Here is an 18,775-nt window from a genome sequence, read left to right as displayed (position 1 = left end):
TTTTTCCCCTCCTTTTTTTTCTTTTTTCTTTTCTTTTTTCTCTTCTTTAGGATTCCTGGCCTTTAATTTTTTTACTACCTTGTTTTAAAATTTGTTTTTCACTTTAGTGGTCCTTTTGTTTTATTTCATTCGATCTTTGTTTTCAATTTCTGGTCTCTGACCTGGGCAGAATCATCTGGGGTGAAATTTACTTAGGTCGTGGTTGATATTCTTGACACAGCCCGCTCATACAGCCACTCTGCACTGAGCAAAATGACTAGTAAGAAGAACTCACCACAAAAGAAAGAATCAGAAACAGTACCCTGCATAGAGTTACAGAATTTGGATTACAATTCGATGTCAGAAAGCCAATTAGAAGCACAATTATAAAGCTACTGGTGGCTCTGGAAAAAAAGCATAAAAGATTCAAGAGACTTCAGGACTGCAGAATTTAGATCTAATCAGGCCGAAATTAAAAATCAATTAAATGAGATGCAATCCAAACTGGAGGTCCTAACAACAAGGGTTAATGAGGTAGAAGAAACAGTGAGTGACACAGAAGACAAGATGATTACAAGGAAGGAAGCTGAGGAAAAAAAAGAGAAAAACAAATAAAAGACCATGAGGAAAGGTTAAGGGGAATAAATGACAGCCTCAGAAGGAAAAATCTACGTGTAATTGGGGTTCCGGGAGGCACCTAGAGGGACAGAGGGCCAGAAAGCATTTTTGAACAAATCATACCTAAGAACTTCTCTAATTTGGGGAGGGAAACAAGCATTCAGATCCAGGAGATAGAGAGGCCCCTCCCCTAAAATCAATAAAAACCATTCAACACCTCGACATTTAATAGTGAAACTTGCAAATTCCAAAGATAAAGAGAAAATCCTTAAAGCAGCAAGAGACAAGAGATCCCTAATTTATATGGGGAGAAATATTAGATTAACAGCAGACTTCTCCACAGAGATCTGGCAGGCCAGAAAGGGTGGCAGGATATATTGAGGGTCCTAAATGAGAACATGCAGCCAAGAATACTTTACCCAGCAAGGCTCTCATTCAGACTAGAAGGAGAAATAAAGAGCTTCCAAGATAGGCAGAAACCGAAAGAATATGTGACCACCAAACCAGCTCTGCAAGAAATATTAAGGGGGACTCTGTAAAAGAAAGAGGAAGCCCAAAGAAATAATTCACAAAAACAGGGACTGAATAGGTATTATGATGACACTAAATTCATATCTTTCAACAGTAACTCTGAACGTGAATGGGTTTAATGATCCTATCAAAAGACGCAGGATTTCAGACTGGATAAAAAAACAAGACCCATCTATTTGCTGTCTACAAGAGACTCATTTTAGACCTAAGGATACCTACAGCCTGAAAATAAAAGGTTGGAGAACCATTTACCATTCAAAGGTCCCCAAAAGAAAGCAGGAGTAGCAATCCTCATATCAGATAAATTAAACTTTATCCCAAAGACTGTAGTAAGAGATGAAGAGAGACACTATATCATACTTAAAGGATCTATCCAACAAGAGGACCTAACAATCATGAATATTTTATGCCCCTAATGTAGGAGCTGCCAAGTATATCAATCAATTAATAACCAAAGTAAAGATATACTTAGATAATAACACACTAATACTGGGAGACTTCAACACGGCACTTTCTGCAAATGACAGTTCTTATAAGCACAACATCTCCAAAGAAACAAGAACTTTAAATGATACACTGGACCAGACGGATTTCACAGATATTTACAGAACTTTACATCCAAATGCAACTGAATACACATTCTTCTCAAGTGCACATGGAACTTTTGCCAGAATAGAACACATGGTGGGTCACAAATCAGGTCTCAACCGATACAAAGATTGGGATTGTCCCCTGCATATTTTCAGACCATAAAGCTTTGAAACTTGAACTCAATCACAAGAAGAAATTCGGAATAAACTCAAACACGTGGAGGTTAAAGAGCATCCTGCTAAAAGTTGAAAGGGTCAACCAGGAAATTAGAGAAGAATTAAAAAGATTCATGGAAACTAATGAAAATGAGGATACAACCATTCAAAATCTTTGGGATACAGTAAAAGCAGTCCTAAGAGGGAAATACATCACAATACAAGCATACCTCAAAAAATTGGAAAAAACTCAAATACACAAGCTAACTTCACACCTAAAGGAACTGGAGAAAGAACAGCAAATAAAACCTACACCAAGCATAAGAAGAGAGTAAATAAAGATTCGAGCAGAACTCAATTAAATAGAGACCAGAAGAACTGTAGAACAGATCAACAAAACCAGGAGTTGGTTCTTTGAAAGAATTAATAAGATAGATAAACCATTAGCCAGCCTTATTAAAAACAAAAGAGAAAAGACTGTAATTAATAAAATCACCAATGAAAAAGGAGAGATCACAACCAATGCCAAGGAAATACAAACGATTTTAAAAGCATATTATGAGCAGCTATACGCCAATAAATTAGGCAATCTAGAAGAAATGGACGCATTTCTGGAAAACCACAAACTACCAAACTGGAACAGGAAAAAAATAGAAAACCTGAACAGGCCGATAACCAGGGAGGAAACTGAAGCAGTCATCACAAACCTCCCAAAACACCAAAGTCCAGGGCAGATGGCTTCCCAGGGGAATTCTTCCAAGCTCGTTTTATGAGGCCAACTTCACCTTAATTCAAAAACCAGACAAAGACCCCACCAAAAGGGAGAATTATAGACCAATATCCCTGATGAACACAGATGCAAAAACTCTCAACAAGATACTAGCCAATAGGATCCAATAGTACATTAAGAAGATTATTCACCATGACTAAGTGGGATTTATCCCCAGGATGCAAGGCTGGTTCAACACTCGTAAAACAATCAATGTGATATATCATATCAACAAAAGAAAAAACAAGAACCATATGATCCTCTCAATGGATGCAGACAAAATACAGCATCCATTCCTGATCAAAACTCTTCAGAGTTTAGGGATAGAGGAAACATTCCTCAGCATCTTAAAAGCCATCTATGAAAAGCCCACAGCAAATATCATTCTCAATGGGGAAACACTGGGAGCCTTTCCCCTAAGATCAGGAACATGACAGGGATGTCCACTCTCATCACTGCTATTCAACATAGTACTAGAAGTCCTAGCCTCACCAGTCAACAAAAAGAAATAAAAGACATTCAAATTGCCAAAGAAGAAGTCAAACTCTCCCTCTTTGCAGATGACATGATACTGTACATAGAAAACCCAAAAGTGGGCAGCCCCAGTGGTGCAGTGGTTTAGCGCCGCCTGCAGCCCAGGGTGTGATCCTGGAGACCGGGAATCAAGTCCCACGTTGGGCTCCTTGCATGGAGCCTTCTTCTCCCTCTGCCTGTGTCTCTGCCTCTCTCTCTCTCTCTCTCTCTCTCTCTGTGTGTGTTTCTCATGAACAAATAAATAAATAAATAAAAATCTTAAAAAAAAAAAAAAAAGAAAACCCAAAAGACTCCACCTCAAGATTGCTAGAACTCATATAGCAATTCAGCAATGTGTCAGGATACAAAATCAATGCCCAGAAGTCAGTGGCATTTCTACACTAGTAATGAGACTGAAGAAAGAAAAATTAAGTTATCAATCCCATTTACAATTGCACCCAAAAGCATAAGATACCTAGGAATAAACCTAACCAAGATGAACTATTGGGACTTAATCAAGATAAAAAGCTTCTTCACAGCAAAAGAAACAGTCAACAAAACTAAAAGACAACCTATAGAATGGAAGAAGATATTTGCAAATTACATATCAGATAAAGGGCTAGTATCCAAGATCTATAAAGAACTTATGAAACTCAACAGCAAAGAAACAAACAAGCCAATCATAAAATGGGCAAAAGACATGAACAGAAATTTCACCAAAGAAGACATAGATATGGCCAACAAGCACATGAGAAAATGCTCTGCATCACTTGCCATCAGGGAAATACAAACCAAAATCACAATGAGATACCACCTCACACCAGTAAGAATGGTGAAAACAAGACAGGAGACAAATGTTGGAGAGGATGTGGAGAAAGGGGAACCTTCTTGCACTGTTGGTGGGAATGTGAACTGGTACAGCCACTCTGAAAAACTGTGTGGAGGCTCCTCAAAGAGTTAAAAATAGAGCTACCCTACGACCCAGCAATTGCACTGCTGGGGATTTACCCAAAAGATACAGATGCAGTGAAAAACCAAGACACCTGCACCCCAATGTTTATACCAACAATGTCCACAATAGCCAAACTGTGGAAGGAGCCTTGGTGTCCATCGAAAAATGAATGGATAAAGATGTGGTCTATATACACAATGGAATATTACTCAGCCATTAGAAACGACAAATACCCACCATTTGCTTCAACGTGGATGGAATTGGAGGGTATTATGCTGAGTGAAGTTAAGTCGATCGGAGAAGGACAAACATTACATGGTTTCATTCATTCGGGGAATATAAAAAATAGTGAAAGAGATTAAAGGAGAAAGGAGAGCAAATGAGTGGGAAATATCAGTGAGGGTGACAGAACATGTAAGACTCCTAACTCTGGGAAACGCACAAGGGGTAGTGAAAGGGGAGGTGGGCAGGGGGTTGGGGTGACTGGGTGACGGGCACTGAGGGGGGCACTCGATGGGATGAGCACTGGGTGGTATACTATATGTTGGCAAATTGAACTCCAATATACAAAAAAAAAAAAAAAACCCACCTCTATTTTCCAGCTTCTATTACGCAGTTCTAAAGCCACGTGCACATTTTTAGGTTTTCAATAGCTGTATTCATTTGCTTGGGCTGCCATCATAAAGCAGCACAGTCTGAGTGGCTTGAACAACAGTATTTTTTTTCTCATAGTGTTGAGGTTGGAAGACATCAAAGTGATGGCAGGGTTAATTTTTCCTGAGGCCTCTCTCCTTGGCTTGCTGACAGTGGTTTCCTTGCTATACACTCACATGGTCTTTTCTTGGTGTGTACACATCTCTGTGTCCCTTTTTATTTTTTTTTTCTTATAAGGACATCAGTAATACTGGAATAGGACCAACCTTTAAGACCTCATTTAACCTTAATTACCTTTTGATAGGTCCAATCTCAAAATTGTCATATCCTAAAGTACTGGGGGGTAGGGATCTAACAAATGAATTGGGGGGGGGGCACAATTAAGTTCAACTACTGCAAGAGACATTGGGAAATCATTCCTAGCCCTGACACTCAAGATAAGCATGAGAGAACAGACTATAGAGGAAACTGTGCCAGTTAACCTAAGATTTTCCTCATGCTTGCTGCTCTTAGGCCATGAAAGTCTCACTCAAAGACATTAATCTGCATTTATTCACCTTCACCATTTTGGTTAACTTCAACTGGAGTTGGAGTCAAGGGATACAGTGGCAAAAAAAGGTGTTAGCATCCAAAAGACATGGGGTGGGAATCACAGATCCAGCATTTACCAACTATATTCATTAGCATATTTATATCTTTTCTTTAAATAGGTTCCTTTGTTTCTTTTTAAGGACATGCAGACACTTGAGTTGTGCCTCAAAAGTCTGTGAATCCTTAATTTCTCAGTGACCCTCAACTGTAGGATAACTCCACATACTGCACATGTGCAAGCCAAAGTTATATTGGACAAGTTCCTTCATCTTTCTCAACTTGATGTTTCTCTTTGTAAAAAAGGAAAATACTCCCTTTAGTGGACAGTAGTAAGAACTCCAAAAGATGACTCATGTAGAATGCCTACAAACCACTCAAGAACTTAATATATGTGTGTTTTTTCTCTTTTCTCAATTTTAACCTTATGGTCTGTTTAGAGATGTTTTATGTTCCATTTAACTCTCATGCATCATGATAGTCAGACCTCAGAAAATATGTCTAAACAGTTTATGAGACCCTTGAATTGAGAACTTTATATTAATATTCTTTACATCTCCTATGACAGTGCCTATTACCTACTAGGTACATTACAAACAACTGTCTAAATCAATAATTCTTTGCTGTTTAATTCAATCATTTCTTACATAAAATGAGTTGGTACTGAACTAATTTCTTTTGCAGGTGACAGAATTTCAATGTAAAAAATAAAAGCAACTGAAAAAATTCATATTGTATTAAAAAATGTGCATTATCTTTCTTACTTGCAAAAGAAAAAAGATGCTTCTTCAGATAAAGCCAAGATGTGTAAAAAATATGTATAAACATGAAATATACATGAAAAAATAAAATCATAAAAACATGAAATAATTTACAGTCATCATGTTGTTTTAAATGTAAAGACATCAATATATTTGTATTTTTCTATTTATGCATTGTATTATATTTTACAAAATGTCCTTTAATAATAGAAAATAGCAAAATGGTAGACTAGGAAGCTATAAGCTCTTGTTCCCCCGTGGAAACATAACCAGAAACTGGCCAAACTACTGCAGAAAATTTCTGGAAAACCATTAGAAAAATCAGGTTACAGTTGCTTAATGAATGCCACGTTCAGAACAGTAGAGAAGATTTGTGGTGAGTTTTTTTTAAAAGATCTGTTGAATTTGATTTACTAGTATTTTTTCAATTTTTCATTTAAATTCAATTTAATATATAGTATATAATCAATTTCAGAAGTAGAACTTAGTGATTCATCAGTAACATATAACACCCAGTGCTCACTACATCAAGTGCTGTCCTTAATGCCCATCATCCAGTTACCCCATCCCTCCACCCACCTCCCCTCCAGCCACCCTCAGTTTGTTTCTTTTTTTTTTAATTAGCCCCTCTGTGCCCGTCTTTCTCCATTAAGCTTCCTGTGCTTTTTTCTCCTTTTTTTTTTTTTTTTTTTTTTTTTGAGGGAGAGAGAGAGTGAGCTGGGGAGGGGAAGAGAGAGAGAACTTTTTTTTTTTAATTCAATTAATTAACATATAACTTATTATTGGTTTCAGAGGTAGAGGTCAGTGATTCATCAGTTTTATATAATACCCAGTGCTCATTACATCACATGCCTTCCTTAATGTCCATTATGCAGTTACCCCATCTTCCCACCCCACCCCCTTCCAGCAACCCTCAGTTTGTTTCCTATAGTTAAGAGTTTCTTATGGTTTGTCTCCCTCTCTGGTAAAGAAGATGTGGTGTATATATACAATGGAATATTACTCAGCCATCAGAAAGGACGAATACTCACCTTACATCAATGTGGATGGAACTGGAGGGTATTATGCTAAGTGAAATAAGTCAATTGGAGAAAGACAATTATCATATGGTTTCACTCATGTGTGATAAGTTCTTTATATATTTTGCATACTAACCCTTTATCTGATGTCATTTATAAATAAGATTTGTGGTGTTTTAATTGCTTGTCCCACCCTCATATGAAGTGTTAGTCTTTATCTAGAAGAAGGGACAGTCCAGTAATCCTTTCCCTCTTGAACAAGAGTAAAGAGTTGACATTATTTGTAAGTTAATGTATATGACAGCTACTGAAAGACTGTCATTTGTTTAACCTAACTCAGATCTCGTGGAAAAACAGAGGGCACTGCTTATGATATCTTCAAAGAGAGTAGAGACCCACAAAACACCAGGAGCAAGAGATTATGGGTGGAGACATATAATAGGCCATCTCAGGCCCTGATGAGAAGTGGGACAAAACTATTTAGGGAACTAAGACATTCAAAAGCGTCTATTTACAGAGGAATTGAGAAACTCACAGGAAGGCCAAGGAAAGATACAGGCTTAGAGAAGATCCAAGAACAAGCTTTCACTTCTGGCTGTTTTCTAGGTTCAGAGCAAGTCTAGCTCATTGATGGATTATATATCACTATAGAGAGAACCTGCCAAAACTGGTGAACTGGGCTGTGTTTCCAACGGTCTCACTTCTAACAACAACAACAAAAATTCAAAAGGCATATAAAGATGAAGACATATACCACTCAAAAGAACAATATAAGTTGACAGAAACCATCCTTGAGGAGGCCGAGACATTGAACGTACCAGATAGATACTTTAGTAAAACTATTTTAAGCATGCTGAAATACCTAAAGGAAATGATTGCAAATTTCTAAAGGAAATTAATAAATTGATGTGTGAACAAAATGAGAATATCAACAAAGAGAAAGTATAAAAAGGAGCCAAACAAAAATTCTGGAGCTGAAAAATAAATTATTAAGTTGAGAAGTTACTAATGGGTAACAAGAGCAGATTTGAGAAGTCAGAAGAAATAATCAGGAAATATGAAAAGACAATTGAAATAATTAAGTCTGAGAAACAGAATGAAGAAAAATAAACAGAGTTTAACAGATTTTTAGGACACCATCAAATGACTATTATATGCATCACAGGAATCTCATAAGAAGTAAGAAACAGCAGCAGGAAATTTATTTGAAGAAATAATGACTAGAATCCCACAGAGCTCCCTAGCCCCTTCCACTATGTGAGGACACAGCAAGGAGTTAACAGTTTGAAACCCAGAAGAGAGCCCTCACCACAGCTGAACCATGCTGGCACCCTGAATTCAGACAGACTTCCAGCTTCCAGAACTGTGAGACAGATGTTGCTTATGAGCCACCAAGTCTGTAGTGCTTTGTTATAGCAGACCGAATAGACTGAAACTATATATTTATATCAAATAAAATAGACTTCTAGTGAAAAACTGTTACAAGTAACAATGAGGACATTAAATATTAAGCAAAGTGCTTATTCATTCAGAATATGTAACAGTTACAAACATATATGTAACAATCTCCAGAGCCCAAAAGTATATGAAGCAAACACTGATAAAATTTCATGGAGAAATAAACTCTACCTCAAAAGCTGAATATTTCAATTTTGTTGAAAAGATCAACAAAAGTGACAAACCCCTACAGGTTGATTAAAGAAGAGAGGGAAGACTCTACTTAGTAAAATCAGAAATGAAACTTGGGATAATGTTACCGACCGTAGACAAGTAAAAGGTATTGCAACAGAATACTATTACTTATTGTATACACATAAAAGGGATAACAAGATGAAATGAATATATTCCTATAAGCAAACCAATCTACTAAAATCCATCATGAAGAAAAAGAAAATCTCAATATCTCTATACCTAGGTAAGGATACTGAGTCAGTAATCAAAATCTGGTAACGAAAACAATAAAAGGCCAGGACAAGATGGTTTCACTGGTAAATTCTACCAAATGTTTAAAGAAGAATTAAAGCCAAACCTTCTCAAGTTTTTCCAACAAATTGAATAAGTAGAACACTTCCTAACTCATTCTCAGGAGCCAACATTACTCCTGACAGACAGATACTACATAGAAACAAGACAGACACAACATAGAAAGGAAAACTAGAGACCAATTTCCCTTATGAATACTGATGACAAAACCCTCAACAAAACCCAGCAAACTGAATTCTGCAGAATGTTAAAAGGATACCCCCATGACCAAGTGAAATTTATTCCTGGAATGCAAGGACAGTTCAGCATATAAAAGTCAATTAATGTAATACACCACATTAATAGAATGATAGGAGAAAACATAAAAGAATTTGACAAAATTCAACACCATTTCATGACAAACCAAGAATAGAAAAATTCTTCCTCAACATGATAAAGGCTATTGTGAAAAACATAACTTAACATCATTTTCAATAGTGAAGGACTGAAACCTAAACCCCTAAGATCAGGAACAATGAAAAGACGATCGTTTTCACCCTTTCAATTCAATATAATAGCCAGAAGAATTAGATAAGAGAAAAGGGGGAAAAAGGCATGCAGATTGGAAAAGAAATAACCTATTTTCTACCTGAAGATATGATCTGATACAGAAAAATACCTAAAGACAATTTCAATAATGTAACAGTATACAAAATCAGCATGTAAAAATTGGCTGTATTTATATATACTAACAATGAACATAAATGCAATGGAGAAGACAATTTCATTTACAAGAGCATCAAAAATAACTCAATACTGAAGAATAGAGTTAAACAAGGGGAAACTTTCAAAACATTATTATAAGAATTAAAGCACAAATATATGAAAACACATACTATGTTCATGGATTGGAAGACTTAATACTATTAAGAGGTCAATACTATCCAAAGTTATCTACAGGTTCAGTGTCATCCCTATCAAAACACCAATAACTTTTTTTGTAGAAATAGAATGAAGATAAATAAGAACAGTTATTTTTTCCTTAAACCTAATTTCAAAACTTTCTGCAAAACTTCAGCTGCAGTAATCAAAATGGTGAGGTATTGACATAAGGACAGTCATGTAAATCAACAGAATAAAAGAGAGCTCAAAATAAACTCTTGGTTTGGTCAAATGCTTTTTGAAAAGGGTACCAAGATCATTTAATAGGGAAAGGACAATCTTGTAATGAGTGGTGCCAGGAAAACTGAATATTCACCTGCAAAAAGAAGGACCTGAACACTGATCTCATATGATATAAAATTTAACTCAAAATGTATCAGAGATCTAAATGTAAGAGCTGAAAATAAAATTATTAGAAGAAAACATAAGATAAAATCTTCTTGACACTGGATGTGGCAATGCTTTCATGGATATGACACCAAAAGCACAGACAACAAAAGAAAATAGATATAATGAAATTGATTAAAACATCTGTTCTTTTGGACATTGCCCTAAGCAACATATTCATGGATACATTTCCTCAGGCAAGGGAAACAAAAGCAAACATAAACTATTGGGACTACACCAAAATAAAAAGCTTTTCTACAGCAAAGGAAACCATCAACAAAACAAACAGGCAACCCATTACATGGGAGAAGATATTTGCAAATGATATATCTGATAAGAGGTCAATATTCAAAATACATAAGGAATTTATACAACACCAAAACAAACGATCCAATTTAAAAATGGGTAGAGGACCTGAATAGACATTTTCCCAAAGACATACAGATGGTCAATGAACACATGAAAAGATGATCAACAATCACTAACCATCAAGGAAATGCATTTCAAAACCACAATGAGATATCTTCTCACACCAGTCAGAATGGGTAATATCAAAAAGAAAATAAATAACAAGTGTCTGTGAAGATTTGGAGAAAAGGAAACCTTCATGCACTGTGGGTAGGAATGTAAATTGGTGTAGCTTCTGTGGAAAACAGCATGAAAATTCCTCAAAAAATTAAAAATGGATATACCATATGATCCAGTAATTCCACTACTGGGTATTTATCCAAAGAAAACAAAAACATTAACTTTAAAAGATACATGCACCCCTATGTTTACTGCAGCATTATTTACAATAGTCAAGATATGGAAGCAACTCAAGTGTCCACTGACAGATGAATGGATAAAAAAGAGGTGACACACATACACACGTGTGCATGTAGACATGCACACATACACACACACATAACAGAATATTACCCAATCATAAAAAGGATGAAATCTTGCCATTTGCAACATGGGTGGACCTAGAGAGTATTATGCTAAGTGAAATAAATCAGACAGAGAGAGACAAATACCATATCATTTCACTGATACGTGGAATCTAAAAAAACAAAACAAAACAAAGCAGAAAGAGACCCATAAATAAAAAAACAAATTGGTGGTTGCCAGAGGGGTAGGGAGTAGGAGTACAGGGCAAAATAGATAAAGGAGACCAAGAGGTACAAACTTCCAGCTATATAATAAGTAAGCCATGGAGATGAAAAGTACAGTATAGGGAATATAGTCAATAATATTGTAATAACATTGTATGATGGCAGATGGGTGACTACACTTATCCTGATGAGCACTAAGTTATGTGTAGAATTGTCAAATTAATATGTTGTACATCTGACACTAACATAACACTGTATGTTAATTATACAAAGAAGTAGATTTCAAAGAAAAAACTTTTAAACATTTGTGTGTCAAAGGACACTGTCAAAGAATGAAATAAAAACTCACAAAATGGGAGGAAATTATACAAGGGTTAATATCTAGACCATGTGAAATAGAAAACAATGTTTTAAAGTATTTTCTGCATGATATGAAGAGACATCTGGAAATTAATTTCTAAATAATCAATTACTTTGTAAAACATTACTGTACATGGCCTGTTATCTAAAGTTAGTCAACTCATAAAAATACCTTCAAAATGGCAGTTTTTAAGAGCCTCTCCCAAACTGCTTGTCTTAATGAAAATATATCCAAAATGACTAGTCTGACCATCCCATAGCCCTAGATAGATATTATGTGAAGAATTACACAATGCCCAGTATTTGACAAATGGCCTTCCTCCAATTATGAAGGACTTAATGATATATTTTTATTGGATACAGAAAGTATTTATTAGTTTATTTCAAAAGTACAACTTATATAAAGCCCTCAAGCTTACCTTAGTGGAACAGATCTAGTCTGACTAGACTTTGAACACACACAAATCAGGTTTATAAACATGTGATTTCATTTGCATTAAAAGTTTAAGGATACTTTGAGAGTCATCTACTGAGCCCATTGACTTATTTAAAAATTTAAAAAGTGAGCCCAGATGTCCACTGACAGATGAATGGATAGAGAAAATGTGGTGTGGATGCCTGGGTGGCTCGGTGGTTGAGCACCTGCCTTAGGCTTGGGGCATGATTCTGGGGTCCTGGGATCGAGTCTCTCATCGGGTTCCCCACAGGGAGCCTGGTTCTCCCTCTGCCTATGTCTCCGCCTCTCTCTTTGTGTCTGTCTCTCATGAATAAAGAAAATGTGGTGTGTGTGTGTGTGTGTGTGTGTGTGTGTGTGTGTTGGAATACTACTCAGCCATCAAAAAGAATGAAATCTTGCCATTTGCAACCACGTGGATGGAACTACAGGGTATTATACAAAGTGAAATAAGTCAGAGAGTGACAAGACCATATGATTTCACTCATATGTGGAATTTAAGAAACAAAACAGAAGAACATAGGGGAAGGGGAGGAAAAATAAAATGAGACAAAAACAGAGAGGGAGGCAAACCATAAGAGGCTCCTAACTATAAGGAAAACTCTGAGGGTTGCTGGAGGGGAGGCAGACAGGGGGATGGAGTAACTGGGTGATGGGCATTATGGAGGGCACTTGATGTCATGAGCACTGGGTGTTTATATGCAACTGATATCACCGAATTCTACCTCTGAAACTAAACAGTATATGCTAATTAAACTGAATTTATATATATATATTTTAAAGTGATTAAAAATCTGACCACAAATGCAAAAATCATTAAATACCATAAGTCCACCATAAGGATATAAGGTTTTTACACAAATATGTGTTACCAATATATTCTTCCTGGGATTGTGAAATCCTATAAATTTTTCCTTGGTGTGTGTGCATGTGTGTGGGTGGATATGTGTTCCCCGGTACCTAAAAATAATAATTACAATTTCAAATAAAAAATATTCAGATAGCTGGTAACAGCTCACCAATTACCCAGGGAGTCAAAAGAAAACCAGAAATTAGTAGAAAGTGAGAGAGTCTGATTACCTACCACCGTAAGATCATCCATCTGGTGCTAAGACTTAAGAGATGACACCCCCAGAGGTCCATGCGTTTTCCTAATCCGCATCAGGATCTCAAGAGAGCAGAGGTTCCTTCTAAGCTTAGTATCCCAATGCTCTGCAATAAGGAATGGAAAAGTCCATGTAAACTTTATAAGTTATTGTACAAACCTAAAGTGATCTTTTGGGAATTTTAATACTTTTCATAGGACTTGGTTTAAACATCATTAGTCTTCTTCCTTTGTGAACAATTTTCTGTGCATCCATCACAACTTTGTAGATGGACTATACAGAAATCAATCTAATTGTTCTACAGTTTTTAATTCTTGAAAATGAAATACAAATAAGTGGGGATAGTTTAGAAAAATAATAGGTTATACAGCAAATGTTAAACCAAGACAAACACCAAGACAATCTCTAGCTGATGAGCTCAGAGGTCAATTTTATTTTTAAAACTATATAACATACCTTTAAATAAGAAAATGACATTAAAATTATAAGTATTTAAGTATGCACAAAAATAGTTGTAGAGGAGGGAAGAAGAGGTAAATTCAAATTTTAAAACAAACAAGGAGTAGAAGAATATTGAGAGCACAAAGGGAAAGGGGATGTGGGGAGAGAGGCGCAATGGGTGAAAGTTTTGAGAAAAATGTTTTGGGGAGCTGTTGGAGAAAGGGGTGGAGCCGGGGCCCTTGACAAGATCTGAGTGTTGAGCCAAATGCTATAAAAGCTACCTGGAGCCATAAAGGGAGAGCATTCTGAAACCTAGGATAGGTACACAGGCAAAGGCAGGAGGCAACAGCAGCTGCAGTCCCTAGAGAAAGGCTGGAATGTTAGAGGAGAAGAGACCAACTCCAGGATGCTTGGTCTTACCTGCTAGAAGTCTGGCTGCTACTGAGCCAACTCTTTAGAGAAAGCATGGCCTAGTGGGTAAGCAATGAACAGGTGAAGTTATGTGACATCCAATTCCTAGATGTCATGATGATGATGTGTGAGAAACACCGTAAGAAGATCTCCAACATCCAGGAAGAGCTGCTACTGGGATCTGAAGCCAATGTGAGTGAGAGCTCCTGCCCCTGCTAGTTTGCATCTCCTGCTGGCTCCTATTGGGCTGTCCACCAATGTGCATGGCAGCCCACAAGACCTGGCTCAAGACCTCATTGACTGCCTGTGCTCAGCCTCACTCTACACATGCAGATGGAAGTAGTGATCTATCAAAATAGTGTCAAGGGAGTTAAAAAGTATCATTGTGCAAGCATTAGCACAGTCCTAGGAGTAGCCAGAGGCAAGAGAACCTTGGTAATACTGTCACACTGCCCAACTCTAAGTCATTTGTTTAGATATTAGGACTCTTGGTTCTGTTGCAAGTTTAATCATCCTAAAGTAACTGTTAACTTTTGGCCTATACAAAATTTTATAATTTTCCTGTTTATCCTTGACATGAATATTTTTTCACACCTCCCACCCATCTTTTTTAACTTAACAGGAAATCCTGTTACCTTCCATCAGCCAACATGCAGGAACCTTAAAAATGACATCACAAAACATTCCTAATTTTCACAGAAGCTGAAGACAACACTGACAGGCAGTTATCTTTGAGGGAGATAGTTTTTAAAATTTACTTATTTATTTACTAGGTATTTATTTCAATGTTTATGGATTTACAGCACTGGCAAGTGGTATGTGATTTTTATTTTTTTTTTTAAGATTTTATTTATTTATTCATGAGAGACACACACAAAGAGAGAGAGACAGACAGAGACAGAGACACAGGCAGAGGGAGAAGTAGGCTCCATGCAGGTAGCCTGACGTGGGACTCGATCCCAGGTCTCCAGGAGCACGCCCCCGGCTGAAGGCTGCGCTAAACCGCTGAGCCACCCGGGCTGCCCGGTATGTGATTTTTAAATCTCAAATGTTTATTCGTACTATCATTGAATACATGTTGATCACATCCACACTGTGCAGAACATGGTAATTAACATGTAATCAGGACATAATTTCATATTGTTATTTCTTTCCTTTACTGGAAAAATCGGTTTTATTTTTCTGGAAAAACAAACCACACATTTGATTATGAAAAAAGAAGGAAGTTATTGATATAATATGTTGTTTAAAAAAAGGTTGTAAGAAAAAAAAATTTCTGAAAATATGCACAATAGAATTGTTGATTTTCACCTATCTTCATGTATATTCTCCATGATGCATTTATCAATGTCCAAATCAGTCATGACAGATTACTAGAACGTGAGAAATTATCAATGTTTGCATTCTTTGTCTGTCTGTAATAGTATATAGTCTCTCCACAATGTGCTTTCTCTCAAGAATCAATCCTTTTAATGCTAAAAAAAATCTTTTTTTAAATTAAGGGTATGATTGCATCAACTGCATTTATAACCTTATTAACTTCATAATTATTATAAAAAGCTTAATTATTTAACCAACATAACTCATTTTATACACATCTAACACCAGGTATATACAAAAGTAATAAAATGTTTTAATTGATCTTGCCAATGTAGACTAAATGAACATTAAACCAAAAACCTTGCAGTTTCCTATTTGAGCCCAAGTGGATTTTTTGCCTTGTTGAAAACAGGTTCATTACCAAATACATTTTGGATTTGGATTCGCATAAACTGAATTATTTTTCAAGTTTGTATACTTTCATGTTTCTAGGAGATTCAAGTAAGTATTTTTAAGTGGCATAAATGAATAGTCAAGTAAATAACCAAATAAGCAACTTAATGTTTTATCTTAGAAAAGAGCTAGATTGGGGGCACCTGGGTGGCTCAGTCAGTTAATCATCTGCCTTCAGCTCAGGTCATGATCTCAGGGTCCTGGGATTGAGCCCTGTGTCCAGCTCCCTGCTCATCCGGGAGCTGCTTCTCCCTCTTCCTCTGCCCCTCTCACAGCCCCACTTGTGCTCTCTCTCCCTCTCTTTCTCTTGCAAATAAATAAAAATCTTTAAAAAAATAAATAAAATATTTTTAAAAAGAAGAAAAAAAAAAGAAAAGAGCTAGATTGGTAAAGGAACACATTCAGTCTCACCATTTTAGAACTTACAGAACATTTATGTACACAAAATAATCTGAAATGATATGAACTTTTGTTAGAATGGTAAATTGCATGGTATCATCTTAATGTTTAGTCAGAATTACAAGAGATGAAGACACCAATTCCAAATCCCAAGACACAGTTAATCACAACCAAGCCTCTGAGCTTCATCATGTCTCCCCAAGGCCAACTTAAAGAGCTTCTCACTGAGGAAGCAGAGACCAATAGATTGTAACTCCTCGAGGAGAAAGACATTTCCCAAGCGCTCTACTTTCATCACAGAACCTTTCTTGCTGATTTTAACACTTCCATTCATATTTTATTTATACCCCAGCGCAGTGCTGTCAATTCCATAATTTCATTTGCACCAAGATCCCCTGCCCACCTGAGTCGTTCTCACGCCATACTGAACTAATGACATTTGAGGTCTTCCACCACCATTCGATGACTCAGTTACTCCATCTTCCATACACACTGCTTCTGCTGGCCTGTCTATTCCTGCAATATAGATGGAAAAGCACCCCCAAAATACAACTCCTCTACCTGCCTGTGTGAGATATAACTCATACCTTTCTTGTTCCTAAAAGAATACATGTCTATATGAAACGGGTGTGAATGTGCAAGCACGGTTTTTGCTGTGCAAGAAATACATCCAGCTTCTTTAGTTTTCATTTTGTTTTGTTTTGAAGTAGGCTCCACACCCAATGTAGAGCTTTAACTCGAGACCCTGAAATCAAGAGACACCTGCTCTACTGACGGAGCCAGCCAGGCGCCCCTCTTCTTGATTTCTAACACATCCATATAAATCCAATTCTGGGGATCCCTGTGTGGCGCAGCGGTTTGGCGCCTGCCTTTGGCCCAGGGCGCGATCCTGGAGACCCGGGATCGAATCCCACGTCGGGCTCCCGGTGCATGGAGCCTGCTTCTCCCTCTGCGTATGTCTCTGCCTCTCTCTCTCTCTCTCTCTCTGTATGACTATCATAAATAAATAAAAATTAAAAAAAATAAATCCAATTCTGTCCCTAGGTTGGGAATTTAGCTCTTAGCACCAAAGCATTAAGTCCCCATAGTTTTCAATGGCCCCTCACCAAGACAGTTACCAACCAGACAGGCCTGCATGGACCCCCTCAACTCAGGTGCTCACCTCCCTCCCTAGAGCTCAGCAGAACTTTGTTTCAGATCCTCCCTCTCGGTATAACGAATGTTTTCGGTTTTCACAGGGCACCCCTGACCGAGTTCTGGCTAGAACTCACGGCTCACCGCAGCGGGGACACGAGCTGCCTTTCAGGGAAGGTGAGGACTCCGTGCTCATCAAATCACACCGGCCTTTTCAAAACTCCGAATCCAGCTACGTGGACAGCGCTCCTGGGTGTCCCTGGGCAGGAAGACAACGCCGGGGAAACGGACGACGGAGACGAAGCCCCGGAGGCGGAGGGCGGAGAGGACCGGGATGCGGGATGAGCGCCGGGCAGTGCTGGGCTCCGGGACAGCCCCGCCGCCTCCACCGAGGTGCTCGCGCCTCCTCCGCGCTGGCCGCTCGGGCGTCCTCCCGAGCCCACGCACCAATCGGATCTCCCCGCTACGCCCCTCACAACGGACCCAGCGCCCCGTTCCCGCCGCGCTGCACTTCCGCGCCCCTTCCCTCCTGGTTTAGCAAGGTAACTGTGATTCTCAGAGGCAAAGCCCGTGGGGTCCCTGTCACAGGCTAGTTACACACCTGTCAGCATCCCAGCCACGGCCCTCGGTCCAGAGGTCGAGGCTGCGCCCCTCCCCCCCCCCCCCCCCGGAGCGGGCGGGGACCTCCCGAGCGCCCTCCGAGCCGGCCGGGCAGCGCACGTTCCAGCGCCTTCCAGCGCGTGCGGGGCCCGCAGCTGCCCGGGGAAGCCGACACCCGCCGGGCCGGACCTGCGGGGCGCTTGGGGACTTGAGGGAAGAGGTCGTCACGCCAGCGGACTACACGTGGGCAGACCTCCCGCGACGCGCGCCGGGCGGGAAACAAGGGAAGCTGTGCCTGACGACGCGACGCCCCGGTACCCAGCAGCCGAAAGGGCGGCGGATGCACTCCGCGGGGAGCAGCTACACCTTTTCCGATTTTACCGGTTTCACTGGGGTCCCACGGGTCGCGGAGGCGTCTCCTCAGAGGGGAGGGCAAGAATAAGCGAAGTAAGGGTTCGTTCTCGAAGAACTAGAGCTCAGGACCTACCAGGCTCCGCGAGCACCTCCATCTAGCACCCGGCACCGGGCGCCTCGCGCCTCGCGCCTCCCGCCTCCCGCCTCCCGCCTCCCGCCTCCCGC

At 38.8% G+C, this 18,775-nt stretch overlaps 1 protein-coding gene across 7 annotated transcripts in view; it reads right to left on the bottom strand.

The window, feature by feature from the left end:
• The window catches only part of CD274 (CD274 molecule), a 144,316-nt gene that overhangs the window by 112,412 nt on the left and 13,129 nt on the right, over positions 1–18,775 (bottom strand). The window contains exons 1-3 of one of the 7 annotated variants that reach the window (XM_025423515.3): positions 17,625–17,988; positions 16,866–16,978; positions 13,417–13,544 (exon numbers count right to left, since the gene is read on the bottom strand). The gene's annotated coding sequence lies outside the window, so the exon portion shown is untranslated. Of the gene's footprint in view, positions 1–13,416; positions 13,545–16,865; positions 16,979–17,624; positions 17,989–18,197; positions 18,295–18,683; positions 18,757–18,775 lie in introns of those variants that run through there. The other 6 variants (XM_025423519.3, XM_025423525.3, XM_025423526.2 and 3 more) reach the window with 6 other exon arrangements.

The sequence above is a fragment of the Canis lupus genome, chromosome 1, assembly GCF_003254725.2.
Source record: "Canis lupus dingo isolate Sandy chromosome 1, ASM325472v2, whole genome shotgun sequence".
Taxonomy (NCBI): domain Eukaryota; kingdom Metazoa; phylum Chordata; class Mammalia; order Carnivora; family Canidae; genus Canis; species Canis lupus.
The sequence above is the reverse complement of the archived record's forward strand: the minus strand, read 5'-3'. Positions and strand labels throughout refer to the sequence as shown.